The following is an 18,468-nucleotide window of genomic DNA, read 5'->3' as shown; positions in this document are numbered from 1 at the left end:
AAAAAAAAAAAAAAAAAAAGAGTAGCAAATGGAAAAATATGAAAGAGTTTTTGAAAAGTATATAAGGTCAGATCAAGTTATATATGTTTTTAACACTCCATTCTAATCAATTCCAGAATGGATTGATCCTCAAGAATATGGTGTGCCAAGATGATGTAGGGTCCAATCTTGGAATAAAAGTGCTGGTCATCCCCCTTTCCCCAACTACGCCTCTCTGTGCCCTTGCTATATTTCAGTGCCTTTGCATGGTATTCTAGACTATTCTGTGTTTACTTTATTCTTGCCTCCACTATGGGAGATTTTTCCTAATATTTTCTTGTTGTTTTCGTCTTTGAGCAAACTTTTTGTAGCCCAGCAGCCCCAGGTGTCCTCCTGCTAATGCAGTGAGTCTCTTTTTCAGTGCTTCCATCTCAACTCAGCATGAGTGTCTGAGGCACACAACACCCACTATTCATCTTTTACACTGATAAGGAGACTTGAGTTTCTTAAGCAGTTGGCAGGAACTTTGAGTGTATTAGGTCTTGTCTAAAATTCAATAAGTAGGTAATAAGAACCGCTTTATGATGGATTAGGGATCACTCTTCCAAAGAAGACTGGACGTACCATAAATATTATTTCTACCTCTTCAGATTTAATACTATGTTTGAAGATAAGTTAATAACAACATTTCACAATACATTTAATCAGGTAGTAAAAAGGGTGAGCAATATGGAGAGATTGCATGGGCAGTTTCCCTAAACAATTATTACCTGAGAAAGCTTGAGACTCAAAAGAGCTTTTGAAAAACTGTGCAGGTTAATGGGTCTGTATTTATGCGATGGAAAAACAGTGTAAAAGAGGAATGGAATTGTTGGACCTATAGACCCCTTGATAGGGAATTAATTGTAAAAACTGGGGTCCATTTATACATAGTTCACACATATGAGTGAAAGGTATGATGAACTAGACTAGAGTATAACTTGGATAAATTTTAAGAACAATGTTGAGTTAAAAAAATTATAGAAGGAAGCAAACATTCTGATACAATATATGTAAATTTTAAACCTATAAAATAATAGTGTCTCTTGTTTATGAATACAATGACATGCATGGGAATGATAAATATTATCCTCAGAATAGTGGTGGCATCTGAAGACACAGGGGGAAGGGATGGAGAGTGGGACTTTAGCTGTTTTCTGCCATGTTTTATTCTTATGGAAAAAGTCTGAAGCAAATGTGGCAAAAGGTTAGCATTGGTTAAATCTCAGTATTGGATATATGGCTGTTATATTTTTTCTGTACTTTTTCTGTAATATTTCACAATTACTCATAATAACAAATATTTTTTCAAGAGTGATTTATACCTTGTCTTTTCGCCATCTCACTTTCCAGTTGCTTTGTGAAAAATTGGTTTGCTTATGGGGACGTGAGTGGCTCAGTTGGTTAAGTGTGTTGAGTGTCCAACTCTTGATATTGGCTCGGGTTGTTATCTCAGGGTCCTGGGATTAAGCCCTGAGTGTGTGTGTGTTTGGGGGGGTGTCCTTGCTCAGCAGGGTGTCTGCTTGTCTCCCTCTCCCTCTGCCCCTCCCCCAGCTCACCAGCACACGTGGTCTCTCTCTCTCTCTCTTATTCAATCTTTAAAAAAATTGGTTTACTTATAATGGCCCTTTTGATGAACTGTGATTAAATAATCACTTAAAGTTTAAAAAGTCATCCCAAATCCTACCTCCTGAAAGAACAGTTGTTAATGTTAGACAAATGTAGTTCTAGATGTCTTTTTACCCATGTGTAATAAGATACATGGTTAGAAGCGTGGGGAGTTGATAAGAAAGGAAGGAGAAGGAATGGGAAGAAAGGAAAAAGAAAACATATGGAAGAAAAAAATCTAGAATATAATCTCCTTGAGGGCAGGACCTTCTGTCTGTTTTGCTCACTGCTATATTTCAGCACCTAAGACTGTGTTTGGTGCATAGTAGGTGCCCAGTATACATACATTTATTAAATGCACAAAGGAAGAGACTAGCCTATAAAAGTAAGATCATACTTTGAAAAAAAAGTATTAATTTAATTTTCCTTTAATTAACAAAAGAAAAAATAAATTTAAATTAAAGAAGTTACGGAATCTCAAGTGTTTCCTGGTCATGAGAGATATTATTTTTATTCAGAGAAGATAATGAGGAAAACATTAAGAGGTTGTAGTCACTGTGTGTGTTCTTTCTTTAAATTTATTTTTTATTTTTTAATTTAGAGAGAGAAAGAGAGAGGGGGGTAAGAGCAGAGGGAGAGGGACAAGCAGACTCCTCACTGATGGCGGAGCCCAACTCCAGGCTGGACCTCATGACCCTGAGATCATGACCTGAGCCAAAATCAAGAGGCAGACGTTCACCTGACTGTGCCACCCAGGCGTCCCATACTGTGTGTAAAAAGTGTCAGTTGACGTTAGCACTTTTAAATTTCCTTCCATTTTTTCCCTCTCTCAGTCCCCTGATGTATTTGAGTTATATTATTATTTTTACACTGACAAGGTAGAATACTCATACTTTGTTTAGTATTAACAAAATTTTAAAGTATATTTTGTCTATATTTGAATGAAATTACTGCTGACCACCATTTCCCCTCCATTCTGGTACTTTGATTTGTATCTGCCATCTGGATTCTCATCTTGTCAGTTTTTGTTGTTTTTTTTTTTTCAGAGAGGGCTCTTGGGTATTTTTGCAAGTTCTTTAGTGTTTAAGATGTTTGCTTTAGGGCGCCTGGGTGGCTAAATTGGTTAAGCGACTGCCTTCGGCTCAGGTCATGATCCTGGAGTCCTGGGATTGAGTCCCGCATCGGGCTCCCTGCTCAATGGGGAGTCTGCTTCACCCTCTGACCGTCTCCCCTCTCATGCTCTTTCTCACTCTTTCTCTAAAATAAATAAATAAAATCTTTTTTAAAAAAAAGAATGTCCTGGCTTTAAAAAAAAAAGATGTTTGCTTTATATTCAGATATTTTGTACTTGAATGACATAAGTTTATGTATTCATTGTTAATGGCTGCAAGGTGAACACCTTGCGATGTATCACTATACCATAATTTAACATATCTCCTACTTTTGGCCATTTGGTTTGCTTATAATATGATGCTACTGTTATGTCAGGGCTAAAGTTATTAATGTGGAATTGGACAAAGACTGTAGCCCTTTCTCAGAATGCCAGCAAATAAATCCTGTAAGCCCAAATTCTTTTCTCTTACCTTTTCCTGAAGAAGAAGATTTTTTTTCTTGTTGGGAGATAGGGTGTCTCAATCTACATAATTAGGTTCTGATAGTAGAATGGTGGGGTGTGGTGGGATGAATAAGAAACTGCTATGGTCTGAATCCTTGTATCCACCCCCCCCACACACAATTTCATGTGTTGAAATCCTAACTCCCACTGTGATAGTATTAGGAGGTGGAGCCTTTGAGAGATGCTTAGGTCATAAAAGCAGAGCCTTCGTGGGTGGGATCAACACCCTAACAAAAGAGGCCTGGGAGCTAGCCTGTTCCTCTGCCAAGTGAGGTTCCGGCAAAAAGACACTATCTAGGGAGCACATTCTCACCACACTGAATCTGCCTGCACCAGGACCTTGGACTTCCCAGCCTCCAGAACTAAAAGAAATAAATGTTAGTCATTTATAAGCATTCAATTTATGGTATTTTTTTAGAGCAGCCTGAACAGACTCAGAAACCCACTCTCACTGTCACAGGAAGGGGAGCTGGTCAAAGATGGTAAGGGGGAAGAAAGATGCAAGGGAGAATAGTGGATCTTGGTGACAGGATATGAAGGGAGTAATCAGTAAAGGGGATTAAAATTAAAAGTACATTTTTTAGGGGTGTTTGGGTGACTCAGTCGATTGAGTGGCTGACTCAATTTTGGCTCAGGTCATGATCTCAGGGTCTTGGGATTGAGCCCAGCCTGGGGCTCTGCGCTCAGCAGGAAGTTCTCCCTCTGCTCCCGCCCCCAGCCCCCCTTGCTCATTCTCTCTCTCTCTCTCAAAATAAATAAATCTTTAAAAAAAACATTTTTTACATAGATAATATATTTATATGGTTATAAATTCGAAGAGAACAAAGTGCAGATAAAAGTCTGTCTAACTCCCTTCCACCAGCCATCCAGGACCCCTCCGAAGTATTAGCAACTAAAGTACTAATTTCTAGGAATCACTCCAGAAATATTCTATGCATACATATATATTATTTTCTTACCCCCCTTTTATACTCAAATGGTTGCATACTTTCATTGTATGGTACTGTTCCCTTGGGTTGGGATCAAGGGAGCAAGGATCAAGGCCGTGATGAAGTTCATTTTAATGACTTCTCAGTAGCATTCAGGAGTCCAGAATGGATGTAGCTTTCCAGTTTATTCTTAGTCTAAGTGCATAAATGCACTAAGCTTTAGTGTATTGGAGGGCATCAGAAAGCTCAGTAAACCATACCCCAGGCTTTATAAATGGGAGTTGATTAATAGGATAGCACGTGACAGACAAATAACTCTTGGATTCGGACTACCCTGTTAAGGCACTTCATTTGCTGTGTGATAAAGAGGACCTTTTCTGCATTTAATAGCTTTGGAGGCCGACTTGCTTGACTCTGGATTATAGATATCTGTCTGTTGTGTTTGTCGTATTGTCTAGATCAAGTACGAATTTTGGTGTATGGCCATAAACATCAGGAGCCAGAGGCTGAGGATTGGTGGTCTCAGGGGGTGTACTTCCTGGGGCCTCTGGGTGTGTACCCTCTGTGGCTTCCAGGTTCACATTCCTGCAGCTTCAACCTGTTCTCATTAACATAGGAAATAAAATATGGTAAAATAAAATAATGATGGAGCAGAGTGCTAATGATAGTGTCATAGGGCTTTCTGTTGTAGGCCTGTGGAGAGAGATCATATTTGGTTAAGTCACCATCTCTGGTTAAAACAGCTGTGCCTAGGGAAGCAGGTCAAATGGTACAAAGCACCACAACCTGCATGTTAAGGAACTCTCACAAGGACTGCGGATTGCTCCCTATCTGGTACAGTTACCCCTAAATCCTGATGAGGTTGTATAAGCCTCATATTAGGCCATTTCAACCCAATATCTAGGCCAGTAGTGCTACTAATTCTCCTCGTCCCTGGTAGTGCTAGTGATTCATGCCACGGTGGTTGACTGTGGTAGAGATTGGGTAGTCTAATTTTATTACCTCTCTTCCTGAGCACATAGCTAAACTATAATTCCCACACTCCCTTGAAGATAGAGGGAGGCTGGGAAGTATGGTTTAGGTAGAGTTTTGGCCAGTGGAATGGAGGTGGCAGTGATGTGTGCCACTTTTAGACCTGATCCTTAAAAACCTCCCATGTGGTCCTCCATGTTTTCTCCCCTTCTGGTTGGACACATACAAGCCGAGTGATGTTGGAAACCATGTGTTGAAATTGATGGAACCACAAGATGGAAGGAGCTGTGTCCCTGAATGATTCTTTGGAGCAAAGCCATTCTTCGATCAGGAAAACCCATTTTGGATCTAACAGAAGCCACCTCCGTAGGTGTAGTGAGCCATGGGATGCTGGTGTTTGTTGTAGTGGTGGCCGTTATTCTCACAGAGTAGCATTATTGAGTTTTCTCTACAGGAACCCAAGGAAGGGTTTGGGGCCCCTAGATATCTTAGCAAGCTATGTCCTAGGTTGTAGCTGGCTGAAGAGGGCTGATGGTGACTACAGGAAGAGCCATCATTGTTTGCTACTCCTGTCAGGCATGACGTGAAAAATGTCTCCCTTTGTGGCTGACCCCACGAATCACAAGCTATGGAGATCAGATATATTTGTGGTTGCATAAAAAAGTCTGGGAGTTGTTTGAAATTGCCCCAGATCTCCTTGGGGGAAGTGAGGAGGGCAGTAGGGGTTAGTAACCAGTGGTTCTGTGTCGTACACAGCACAAGTGACTCCGTCCTGACCACTGTCCATTGTGGCCATGGAATTCAGTGTTCTACAGATTCTACACAGAGGGAGTGGCAGAAGTGTCATCCGTTTCATCTGTAGAGATAGTACAGCCAGATGTCTATTAGCAATAATCGCGCCTCGGATAAACCTCATTGGCTACGATACTGCTACTGCGCAAAGCTCGGCCAGATGTCTAAATCTGTTCTTTCCCTGGGGGAGGTGAGAAAGACGGGACTGTTCTGGATGCTATTAGAGTGGCTGTGAAAGGGAGATTTGGTTACGTTAGCAGGGTCCCAAGGAGCATGGGAATTCGTTATTTGTGTCTTTGAGGGACTCTGAAACAAGTGTTTGGAAGTGTCACTGCATAATGCAGTGATGAAACCAGGCCAGAAGCCAGGCTGCAAGTGCTGTAATTCAAGTCGGCTTCTGGTTAATTTAAAGGCATGGTAGCTACACCAGCTCCTAACCCGTAGCCTTCTTCTGTTTCATTTTCTGAATTACTGAGAAGTGATACTCAAATGTCTATTTTTTCTGAAAACTACCGGTGCATTTTGTAATAGTTTCCAGCCTTTCACTGAGAGCTTATTTTGGCCATCTTTCCTTTGCTCACCCAACTCTAAAATTATTTTTGTTTTTCACTAAGAGCTTATTTTTCTTGCCTCTCCTAAGTTAAAAACATGTTGAAGACAAAATGTATTTAATGTTTGGACTCTTTAATATGCACAGCATTGTCTTTTGTCTATAGTCAGTGCCAATAATGTTAGCAGAATGTATGTTACTCATTTGTGGAGTTATTAGAAATGAAGGTGTAAAGGTGGGTTGGGGCCATTCAGTGAATGGTCTTGTGTGTGCCCTACAGAGCCTGGATTTTGTTATGTGAGTGGTAGAAATCCTTAAGTGCAGAGAAGTAACAGATTTGGGCTTTTAGAAAGAAAACTGTAGCTATAGGATGGTAGATAGATTGGCACATAGACTAGAGCAGTAGTTTCCAGTTCTGAGGGCACACTAGAATCACCTGGGACCTTCTAAAAAAAACCCCACACAGAGAGAAATGAGCAAAGACTTGAACAGGGACTTCCAACAAGCTTCGGTGACACAAATTCTTTTTTTTTTTTCTAAGATTTTATTTATTTATTTGACAGAGAGAGACATAGCGAGAGAAGGAACACAAGCAGGGGGAGTGGGAGAGGGAGAAGCAGGCTTCCCGCTGAGCAGGGAGCCCGATGCGGGACTCGATCCCAGGACCCTGGGATCATTACCTGAGCTGAAGGCAGACGCTTAACGACTGAGCCACCCAGGCACCACTCGGTGACACAAATTCTTTCAGCAGCAGGTACAAACAAGGATATGGGGCAAGAGGAATTCCCATGCTCTGCTCAAAGGAATCTTAATTAGAGGTTGGGGAAAAATTGGCTGACAGTGTGTGTGTGTGTGGTGGCCTCACAGAGCTGCCTCATCACCCAGATAGTCCCAGACTGCATGCAGAAGAGCGGCAGGACCGTGGCTCTTAGAGCACCGAAAGCTCTCCAACCTAAGGAGACCCAGTGGCTCTCCTGAACCCACGGCCTAACGCAAAGCAGAAACACGGAAGTCTGCAGAGGGGCAGGCATGGATAGTATGAGCGCCGAGCCATGCACTCACGAGTAAGTCAGCTTTCCTTGGCATTCACCCTGATCTCTGTATTGTGCTGAGTTCTCCTCTCCCTGAGGCAGTGAACATGGAATGCGCTAGCCACCTTGGTTGGGGGGAAAGGGTATGATGAATTGGATGGAAAGGCTTTCATTGTCATTGCAAAATATCCCACTACATACATGTCTTTCATATAAAACAAAAAAACTTCTACCCAGTAAACCCCCCAGCTAATGCCCTATCATTGTCTTTCTCTTCATAGTTAAGAATCTTGATAAGAAAAAGAGTTTGCGGGGTGCCTGGGTGGCTCAGCTGTTAAGTGTCTGCCTTTGGCTCAGGTCATGATCCCGGGATCCTGGGATCGAGCCCCGCATTGGGCTCCCTGCTCCACGGGAAGCCTGCTTCTCCCTCTCCCACTCCCCCACTTGTGTTCCCTCTCTTGCTGTGTCTCTCTCTGTCAAATAAATAAATAAAATCTTTAAAAAAAAGAAAAAGAAAAAGAGTTTGCTTTTATTGAGAACCTTCACTCTGTTCATTCTTCATGTGCAATTTGTAATTTGACTTCTACCTCCATCTCCATTCCCATTCACACTGTGTCTCCTGAGGTCACCAGTTGTCTCTTCCCTTGTCTTCCCTGAGTTCACCTTCTGTTTTCATCCAACATCTCCAGTTCTTCCTTCTCAGCTCCTTTTGGGGACAACTACACCTCTGGATGACTTACTAATGTCCCAGGAGGTTCATCCCCATCTCTCTTTTCACTTTATACCCTTTCCTGGGAAATCTCATCCACATCCAGATCTGTAGCTCAATCTGGAAAAAAAATTTTAAAGTCTATGACAACTTTTAGGTCAAAGGGGAAGTTTTAGGACAATGAAATTGAAAACTTCTGGAAAGTAACTATAATGGAAATGAGATATGAAAATGGAAATGGCATTAGAATCCATGAGATACAACCAAATCAAAACTCATGAATGCCTATATCAAGCAAAATAACAGCATAAGAAAATGAATAGAATATTCAATTCAAAAAGCTAGGGAAAAAGAGTAAGGTGAGAGAAAGCAGAAGGGAGGGATTGGTGAAGATAAAAGCATAATGGCACCGGGAAACAGGGAAACAGTAGGAACTAATAAATAAAATGAAAGGCTTGTTCTTTGTGAAAGGTTAAAAAAACAAAAGTCACTGGCATTTTTTTTTTTTTTTGAGAAAACACAAAAAGGCACCAATGACTGGGGTGAAATGACAATCAAAACAGAGGAAATCTAAACATATTATGAGAGTAGTTTGTACAAGTCTATACAAGCACATTTGAAAATCTAGCTGTAAAGGGCAATTTTCTAGTAGAATATAATTTGTCAAAACTTGTACACCTGGATTGGAACACTTACTATTGTTAAGCTGGCAATACTTCCCAAATCGACCAACTGATTCAGCATAATCCCTATCAAAATCCCAGCTGCCTTTTAATTTTTTTTCAATAATCGACAAGCTGATCCTAAAATTTATATGGAATTGCAAGGCACCTAGAACAGCCACAAACAATCTCAAAAAGGAAGAACAAAGTCGAATTCACACTTCCCAATTTCAATATTTAAACAAAGCTATAGCTGGGGCACCTGGGTGTCTCAGTCGGTTAAGTGTCTGCTTTTGGCTCAGGTCATGATCTTGGGGTCCTGGGATCAAGCCCCACGTCGGGCTCCCTGCTCAGCGGGGAGCCTGCTTCTCCCTCTCCAGCTCCCCCCTGCTTGTGTTCCCTCTCTCGCTATCTCTCTCTGTCAAATAAATAAATAAAATCTTTTTAAAAAAAACTTAAAAAAAATAAAACTTTAGTAATCAAGACTCTATGATATGAGGTTTACCCATGTACTTCAATGGAACAAAGTTGAGAGTTTGGAAATAAACCTTTACATTTATGGTCAATTGATCTTCAACAAAGTTGGCAAGTCAATTCAATGGAGAAAGAATAATATTTTCACCAAATGGTGCTAGGACAGCAGGATATTCCCATGCAAATAAATGAAATTGGTCACCTGCCACATACCATATACAAAAATTATCTCAAAGTAAATAAGAGACCTACACTGGGACCTGAAACTATAAAACTCTAGAAGAAAACATAGGTGTAAGTCTTTGTGACCAAAGATTAGTCAGTGATTTCTTAGATATGACACCTAAAGCATAAGTAACCGAAGGAAAAAAAAAATAGATACATTGGACTAAATCAAAATTAAAAACTTGTTTTTTACCATAAAGAAAATAGAAAGTCAGTCACAGGAGGGGGAGAAAATATTTGCAAATCATATGTCAGCATCCAGAATATACAAAGAGCTCTTATAACTCAATAATAAAAATACAAATAATTAAAAAGTGGATAAAGTATTTGAATAGACCTTTCTCCAAAGAACATACTTAATGGCCAATATGCACATGAAAATATGCCAAACATCATTAGTTGTTAGAGGAATACAAATCAAAACCATAAAGAAGTGCTAGGGTGGCTATAATTTTTTTTAATGTAAAATAATGAATGTTAGTGAAGATGTGGAGAAATTAGAGCCCTCATATGCTGCTGGTGGGAATGTGAAATGGTGCAGCCACTTTCAGAAACAGTTTTGTAGTTCCTCAAGAAAGTTAAAACACAGAGTTACCATATGACCCAGAAATTTCATTCCTAGGCATATACCCAAGAGAAATGAAAAATTATATTCACACAAAAACTTGCACATGAATGTTCATAGCAGCATTATTCCTAATAGCCAAAAAGGAGAAGAAACTCAAGTGTCCATCCACTGATGAATGGATAAACAAAATGTGGTGTATCCATACACTGGAATACTCTTCAGTCACAAAGGGGAATGAAGAACTGACACGTGCTACAAGGTGGGTGAGTCTGGGAGATACTACGCCAAGTGGAAGATGCCAGACACAGGAGGCCATGTGTGGTATGACACTTCTAGGAACTGTCCATAGTAGGCAAATCCATAGAGAGGGGCAGTAGTTAGTGATTCCGAGGAGGTGAGGGGAAGGGAACGAGAAGGGACTAACAGGTCTGGGATCCTTTCTGGGGTGACGGAACTCTTCTAGGATTAGGTAGGGGTAGTGGCTGCTGACTATTGTGAATTTACTAAAAACCACCGAGTTATACACTTTAAAAATTGACAAAAAATAAAGCAAAACAAATCAACAAAAACTGGATCCCAGTAAAGATAGAAAATTGATAATGTTACATAAAAAACTAATGATGTACTGTATGGTGACTAACATAACATAATAAAATAAAATAAAATTTTAAAAAAGATAGAAAATCGAAACATACTAAATTCCACAGAATGGATAGGGAAGTTTTCAAAGAGCTCTCTCACCAAAAGGCTTCCATCCAGATGCTCTCATAGGAGAATTCTATCAAACTTGGAAAAAACTTTTGTACCAAGTTCTTCTAGAAAATAAGAAAAGAATGAAAACTTCCAAATTCTTTTTCAGAGATAAGTATAATACAGATAACAACAACTTAACTAAAAATATCCTCCAGAACAATCTTACTTATGAATATCTACATAAAGATTATAAGTGAAATGCCAGCAACAAAATGCAAGATCAGATTAAAGCAAAATGGGATTTATTCCAGGAGGAAGAATAGTACTATGTTGGGAAGTGTATTAATATATTTAATTATGTTAATAAATCCGAGAGGAAATATCATAGGATCATCTTTATAGACACTTAAGAGGCATTCGACAGAATTCAACACACATTCATAATTTTATTTTTTTATTTTTTTATTTTTTTTTAAAGATTTTATTTATTTAATCAACAGAGAGAGACACAGTGAGAGCAGGAACACAAGCAGGGGGAATGGGAGAGGGAGAAGCAGGCTTCCTGCTGAGCAGGGAGCCTGATGTGGGACTCGATCCTAGGATCCCGGGATCATGACCTGAGCCGAAGGCAGACACTCAACGACTGAGCCCGCAGGCGCCCCCAACATTCATAATTTTAAAGACTCAATATGTTGGAGTTCTGCAGAGAAACAGAAGCAATTGGTTATGTCTGTATCATCTATACCTACATCTGTATCTGCATCTGTATCTATATATTTATATAGAGAGAGAGAGGGGGAAAGGTGATTTATTACAGGGATTGGCTCACATAATTATGGAGACCAAGAAGTCCCATGACTACTGTGTGTAAGCTGGAGAACCAGGAGGGCCAATGATGTAATTCAGTCTGAGTCAAAGCCTGAGAACCAGGGGAGCTGATGGGGTAAGTCTGAGTCCAAAAGCCCGAGAAGCAGGAGCACCGATGTCCAAGGGCAGGAGAGGATGGAGATTGTTCAAGCAAAGACAGCAAATCTGCCCTTCTTCTGCCTTTTTTTTCCTACTCAGGCCCCCATCAGATTAGATGATGCCCACCTGCATTGGTGAGGGCAATCTTCTTTACTCAGTCTACCATTCAAATGCTAATCTCTTCTGGAGACAGCCTCACAGACACACCCTGAAATGTTATTTTACCAGCTATATGGGCATCCCTGAAGCTCAATCAAACTGACACATAAAATTAACCATCACACTCAGTAAAGTAGATCTGGAAATATGTATATCTTCACATGAAATATGTGTATCGCAGCCTAAAATCCAGTTTCTTTCTTAATGAGGAAGGAGAATCAACATTTCTGTTAAAGTCAGGAACAAAATGAGAATATCCATATTTGCCATTATTATTTAGTTTTAGTTTTAGTTTTTGTTTTTAAAGTAGACTCCATGCCCAGCATGGAGCCCAACGTGAGGTTTGAACTCAAAACCCTGAGGTCAAGACCTGAGCTGAGATCAAGAGTGGGACGTTTGACCGACTGAGCCACCCAGGAACCCCCAATTTAGTATTAGAGGTTTTAGCTAACACAATTAGACAAGTCTTAATGGAGGCATAAATATTGGACATGACGTGGTAGAAGGCAGAAAAGATAGACAGACAAGGGGCGCCTGGGTTTTTCAGTCATTAAGCGTCTGCCTTCGGCTCAGGTCATGATCCCAGAGTCCTGGGATCGAGCCCCGCATCAGGCTCCCTGCTCAGCGGGAAGGCTGCTTCTCCCTCTCCCACTCCCCCTGCTTGTGTTCCCTCTCTCGCTGTGTCTCTCTCTGTCAAATAAATAAATAAAATCTTTAAAAAAATAAAAAAAGACGAGAGAAGGAAAACTATCCCTATTTGCAGATATGAAATCATGAAATCTCTAGAAAACCCAAGAGACCCAAATTATCTCAGGAAAAAAAAAGTCCGATAAAGTAGTAGGAAATAAAACTAATAGACAGAAATCAAGAGCCTACAATTATACAATAACCAGTCAGGTGATATATAATGGAAGATAAGACCCTAGATCTACAAGCTAAAATTTATAGACATAAATATAACAAAAAAATTACAAATGCTAGCTTAGGAAAACCTGAAAGATATAGAAATAGACTTGAACAAATGGAAAGACATACCACGTTTTTTGGACAGGAAGACTTGAACTCAAAGATGTCAAATAATCCTAAATCAACTTAAAAATTCAACACAGCCACAGTTAAAATACCAGATCTTTTCTGGAGCTACACAAGTGAATGTCATGCTCATATGAAAAATAAATAAGAAAGAATAGCCAGGAAATTGCTGATAAAGAAGAGAAAGGAGATGAGTTTAGCTTTATTTGATAGTAAAACATTACAGATCCTTTACACTGAAAAGAATGTGGCATAAAAGACAATGAAATAGAACAGAAAACCCAGAAATATTCCCAAGTGCATATGGAGAGTTCACTTATGAAACAGGGAAGAAGTCAGTTAGGCATGAGACTCTTGGTTTCATCTCAGGTCGTGATCTCAGGGTCGTGAGATCGAGCCTGACATTGGGTTTTGCGCTCGGTGCTCACCGCAGAGTCTGCTTGAGATTCTATTTTCCTCTGCTCCTCCCGCTTGTGCTCTCTCTCTCTTAAATAAACAAACAAATCTTTAAAAATATATATAGGTGAATTTCTTTATGAACTTGGAATGGGGAAAATGACTCACAACAAAATCCTAAAGTTAAAAGACTGACATACTCAGCCACATCACAAAAATTTCAAGCAAAAATACCTTTAAAAAAAAAAAAATCAAGTGATGAACGACTATCTGAGAAAACATTATATTGCAAACGGCTAATATCTCTGAGGTGTAAAACTGGTAAGTCTTTAAAAATATCTGATTAACCAGAACTCTCCATTCTTTGACCATAGAGAAAAAGTTATAAATTATTATTTTAAAATAAACTTTTTATTTCAAAAATTTTAAATCAAAGTTATTTTAAAACTTCTCAGTGTTTCTAAAAACATTTTATTTTGAAATTAATTTTAGAGTTACAGAAACACAAAAAATAGTGCCGAGCGTTCCTGTGTATCCTTTGCCCACCTTCTCCTAATGTTCACATCCTAACTAGACGTCCCACAATTACCGAAGCGAAGATCTGGGACTTTCACTGGCTTTCCCACAACTCTCCGTTCTCTCTCCAGGAGCCAACCCAGGATCCTGGTTGCATTTAGTTGTCAAGGGTCTTCAGGCCTCCAACCTGTGCCAGTTCCCCAATGTTTCTCTTTTGTGACCTTGATACTTTTGAAAAGTGCTGCTCAGTGATTTTGTAGAACGCCCTTGAGGTTGGGCTCGTCTGATGTGTTCTCACGCACACATTGAGGTAAGGCATTTTGGGCAGGAATACCAGAGGAGTGTTCTCAGAGTATCGTGTCGGGGTAGTTGATGTGCTTAGGTTTCATTACCACCACTGGTGATGTTAACCTTGTTCACTTGTTTAAGTTTTCCCACTACCAAGGGTTCCCCACTATAAAGTTATTATTTTTCCCTTCGTAGCTAGTAAATATCTTGGGGGAGATACTGCAAGACGATGCAAAATACCCTTTCTCCTCAAACTTTGCCCACTGATTTTAGCATTCATTGATTGATCTTACTCATAACAAGGATTACTGTCGTGTTTGCCAAATGGTATTTCAGTGTTATTTTTTTAAAAAGAAAACTCCAGGACAGTGAGCTTTTTGTTGGTTTTGTTTGGACAGTGAGCAGCCATTTGGCAATGTAGAATTTGGAGTTGTTTAGACCTTTCACAACAATGGAAAATGTTTTAGTTAATGAATCTAGTAAACATTTATTAAACCCTTGTTATAACCAAAACATCCATGAGAAATATGCAAAAGCCATGTTTTTCTGTTCCGCATCCAGGTCTTTTTCTCTGTCACTATTTTTCACCTCAAATCACATTAACCACCATGATTTGTCCTAAGAAGATGTTATTGCAAAGAGTCCTGAGTGACAGAATCTCAGGAGTCAGAGAGTGGAACCAGCTTCCAGTTTTGCTCCATATACTAGTTATGTTCCCGGAGGGTGAGTCCAATGCCTTCTCCAAGTCCTAGTTTCCTTATTTTTAAAATAGGGACTATAAAATGGATTGATGTGAGAATTAAATGAGTGAATACATATGAAAGTTCTTTTTAATTGAAAGGCGTTTCTCAAACTGTAAAGTGTTCTACAGATTCATGTATTATTCAACAGATGTGTACTGAGCCCCTATTATGTGTGAGTTCCTTGTTGGAATGTAGCAGTGAAGGGCCTCGGTCCACATGGAGCTTACATTTTATTTTATTTTATTTTATTTTTTTAGAGAGAGAGTGGGGGAGGGGGAAGGGAGCTCAATCCCACAACCCTGAGATCATGATCTGAACCGAAATCAAGAGTTGGCCTCTTCACTGAATGAGCCCCCTGGGGCTTACATTTTAGAGGGAAGAAACAGACAATATACAAGTAAACAGATTTCAGATAGTAATAAGTGCTATCAAGTAAATAAAACAGGACAATGTTATAAAATGCTATTAGGAAGATAGAAGAGGATGATGTATTAGCAAATGAGGGCGTGGGGAGGTGGGATAAAACTGTGTAGACCTCTGGTCGGGGAAAGTTTCTCTGGAGGTCATTTTTGAGTTAAGATCTTTAAGATTCGAAGGAGCCAACCATGTGAAGAACTGGGGAGTAATATAAAGGTCCTCTGAAGGGGCAAGGGTTTAGTGTGTGGGAGAGCAGCACAGGAGGGTGGAGCGGCAAGGTGGGTGGCTGGAGACCAGGGTGTGAGACCAAGTCAGAGAGGTTGGCAGGTCCAGATCAGGTAGAACCTCACAGACATTATAAGTGCAGTGGGAAGCTTCTAGGCAGGGAAATTATGTACTGTGATTTTCATTTTTTAAAAGATTGTTCTGGGGGCACCTGGGTGGCTCAGCCGTTAAGTGTCTGCCTTCAGTTCAGGTCATGATCTCAGGGTCCTGGGATCGAGTCCCACATCGGGCTCCCTGCTCAGTGGGGAGCTTGCTTCTCCCCTCTGCCTGCCACTCCCCCTGCTTGGGTTCCTGCTCTCCCTCTCTCTCTCTCTGTCAAAATAAATAAGTAAAATTAAAAAAAAATTTTTTTTAAAGATTGTTCTGGCTGTTGTGAGAGTGGATGCAGGTGGCTGGTGAGATCCAAAGCAGAGACTACATGAGGGTGACTTCTGTGGTCCAGGTGAGAAGTGGTGGCCAGGAAAGGTGGTGGTGGTAGGTGTATAGTAGTCGTTACGGTTATTGTGATGGGCGCACATGTGTCCCCCGGAAGTCATGTCCCTGATGCCTGGCAACTCCCCATATAGCCTGATTTGCTGATAAGGTCTTTAGAGAGGGGATTAGGGTAAAATGAGTGCATTGGGGCGGGCCCAAACCCAGTCTGACTGGAGTCTTGTAAGAAGGAATTTGGACACACTGAGACACCAGGGACGCACGCACACAGAGGACAGTGTGAGGACACTGGGAGAAGGTGGCCGTCTGCGAGCCGAGGGGAGAGGCCGCAGAAGAAACCCGCCCTGCTGCCATCTCCATCCTGGACTTCCTGCCTCCAGAGCCGTGAGCAGATAAATCCCTGTTGTTTCAGCCGCCCCCCCGCGCCCCCGGCTGTGGCGGTTTGTTGCAGCTGCCCCAGCAGACCAGTGCAGTTATGGTAATAATGACAGTGGGGGTGATTTCTTCGTAGAGTTTACCACTGCCTGAAGCCCGTGCACAGACGTGTGTGCGCACGCTTTCTCCCCCACTTGGTTGCCTAGGGTGAAAGTAGTGTCTGATATTTTATGGAGCTTTTTTCTGAGGTACACAGGAGACCGAGTTCTTCACTTGGGCTGCAAACTCTAGCACATAGGACAGTATGAGAAATAATGCCGTAACAAGTTAGAACCCAAAGCTTTTTGGAAAGCATCTTCTAGCAGTGGAAAAATGGTCCTCACTTGATTAGAGGGACCTTCAGAAAAATAAGCCTTTTTTTTTTTTTTTTTTTGAGTAGAGCCCTTGTCTGAATAAGGAGGTTTAGCCATTATTTCGGTTTCATTTCATGGCTTTGCAAAAGGAGATCAATCTGTGAAAACGCCCTCTGCGAGAACAAGGTCTTCTTTTTGTTGTCTGCCGTGCTGTAAATGGTACCTGGTGCACGGTAGTGTTTGGCAAATATTTTTAAAATAAATGAAAGTCATTTTCAAATCCTGCTTTTGTTCCTTCTCAGACATTTTTGACTTGTTTTCAACATTCTCTTATACTTAGATGAATATCAGCTAATATCATAGGGCAGGTAAAGTATTTTGCCTGCTCTTTTCTCCCTTAGAATTGCGTCCATTGTCCTGAGTCAGGTCTTCACTTGGAATGGTTTTGACCTTAGACCGCCCTTAAACGGAGGACTCACCACCTAGCTCCGTGGCACTGGCGCCACCTCGTGTCAGGAACGTGATACTGCACCCGCCGAAGGCCTGGGGGGAGCCAGCCTGGGCCCGACACACAAGCTGTGCACGAATTAAAGCAAGATGCCTCTATTAGGCAACCGTATCGTGACTCATGTGTTCTGAAGCGATGTCGTCCCCATGTTTACTGCGTTATATATACTGCAAATGCAGAAACAGATTCTTAGTATTGAACCATAAAGATTTCTGGAGTTCGTTTGTAGTTCTTTGTTTAAGATTTTATTTATTTGACAGAGAGCGACAGTGAGAGAGGGAACACAAACAGGGGGAGAGGCAGAGGGAGAAGCAGGCTTCCCGCGGAGCAGGGAGCCTGATGTAGGGCTCGATCCCAGGACCCTGAGATCATGACCTGAGCTGAAGGCAGACACTCAACCAACTGGGCCACCCAGGCGCCCCTCGTTTGTAGTTCTTATCGATATAAGACCACATCCACTCCGACAGAGGGAACGGCTCTGCAGATGTTAAAGACTTTATAAGAAGTAGCTGATTTAATTGAGGTGTCATCAATTAAAAAAAAGAAAATCCCATGAAATTGATTTAAAAGAAAAAAAAATTTCCCAAGGAAAAATGTGGGTTTTTTGTTTTGTTTTGTTTTGTTTTTTACAAGGAATGTATTTAATTTCCGTTCTGTAGGCACAGCAGAACACCGAGCGGGTTGTTCAGAAGATGAACCTGTCTAGGGACTGCAGGGCCGGGAGCTGTCTGAACAAAGTGGTCAGGACTTGGAGAATCAGGGTTGGAGCCAAATCATGCTGACTGGCACAAGAGCAGACTGTTACGTTTTCAGGAATTCTGCAAGCCACTGTTACCAACTAATTTCTATAAAAAGTAAATTGCATAAACTTACAAGCAAATTATACTAAAAAGCCAAGGCGCTCACTTGGGCAGCGCTTACAGTGACATTGGACCGGCGCACAGATTCGCCTGACCCCTGAGCTAGGGCGACCGGCAAACTCATGCAGTGATCTATACTTTTTCAGGCTGTTCTGTGTAAAATGAAACATGAATGTGTTTATGAATGATGCAAAATACTGAATACTCAAAGTTGACCTCCGCCTGATTGCAGTACCATGGTTTACTCTGACTTATGCTTGGGAGGCAGTTAGTACACGTGGGAGCCTCCCGG

At 41.0% G+C, this 18,468-nt stretch overlaps 1 protein-coding gene and 1 pseudogene across 4 annotated transcripts in view; one reads left to right on the top strand and one right to left on the bottom strand.

Moving 5' to 3' along the window:
• DRC8 (dynein regulatory complex subunit 8) overlaps positions 1-18,468 on the top strand; it is a 115,033-nt gene that overhangs the window by 67,887 nt on the left and 28,678 nt on the right. The gene's annotated exons all lie outside the window — the stretch shown is intronic.
• LOC115937531 (U4 spliceosomal RNA) lies at positions 6,017-6,087 on the bottom strand (annotated as a pseudogene).

Source organism: Leptonychotes weddellii, chromosome 6 (assembly GCF_054177405.1).
Source record: "Leptonychotes weddellii isolate Sample4059 chromosome 6, ASM5417740v2, whole genome shotgun sequence".
NCBI lineage: Eukaryota > Metazoa > Chordata > Mammalia > Carnivora > Phocidae > Leptonychotes > Leptonychotes weddellii.
Note: the sequence above shows the minus strand (reverse complement) of the source record. Positions and strands in the feature narration are given on the sequence as shown.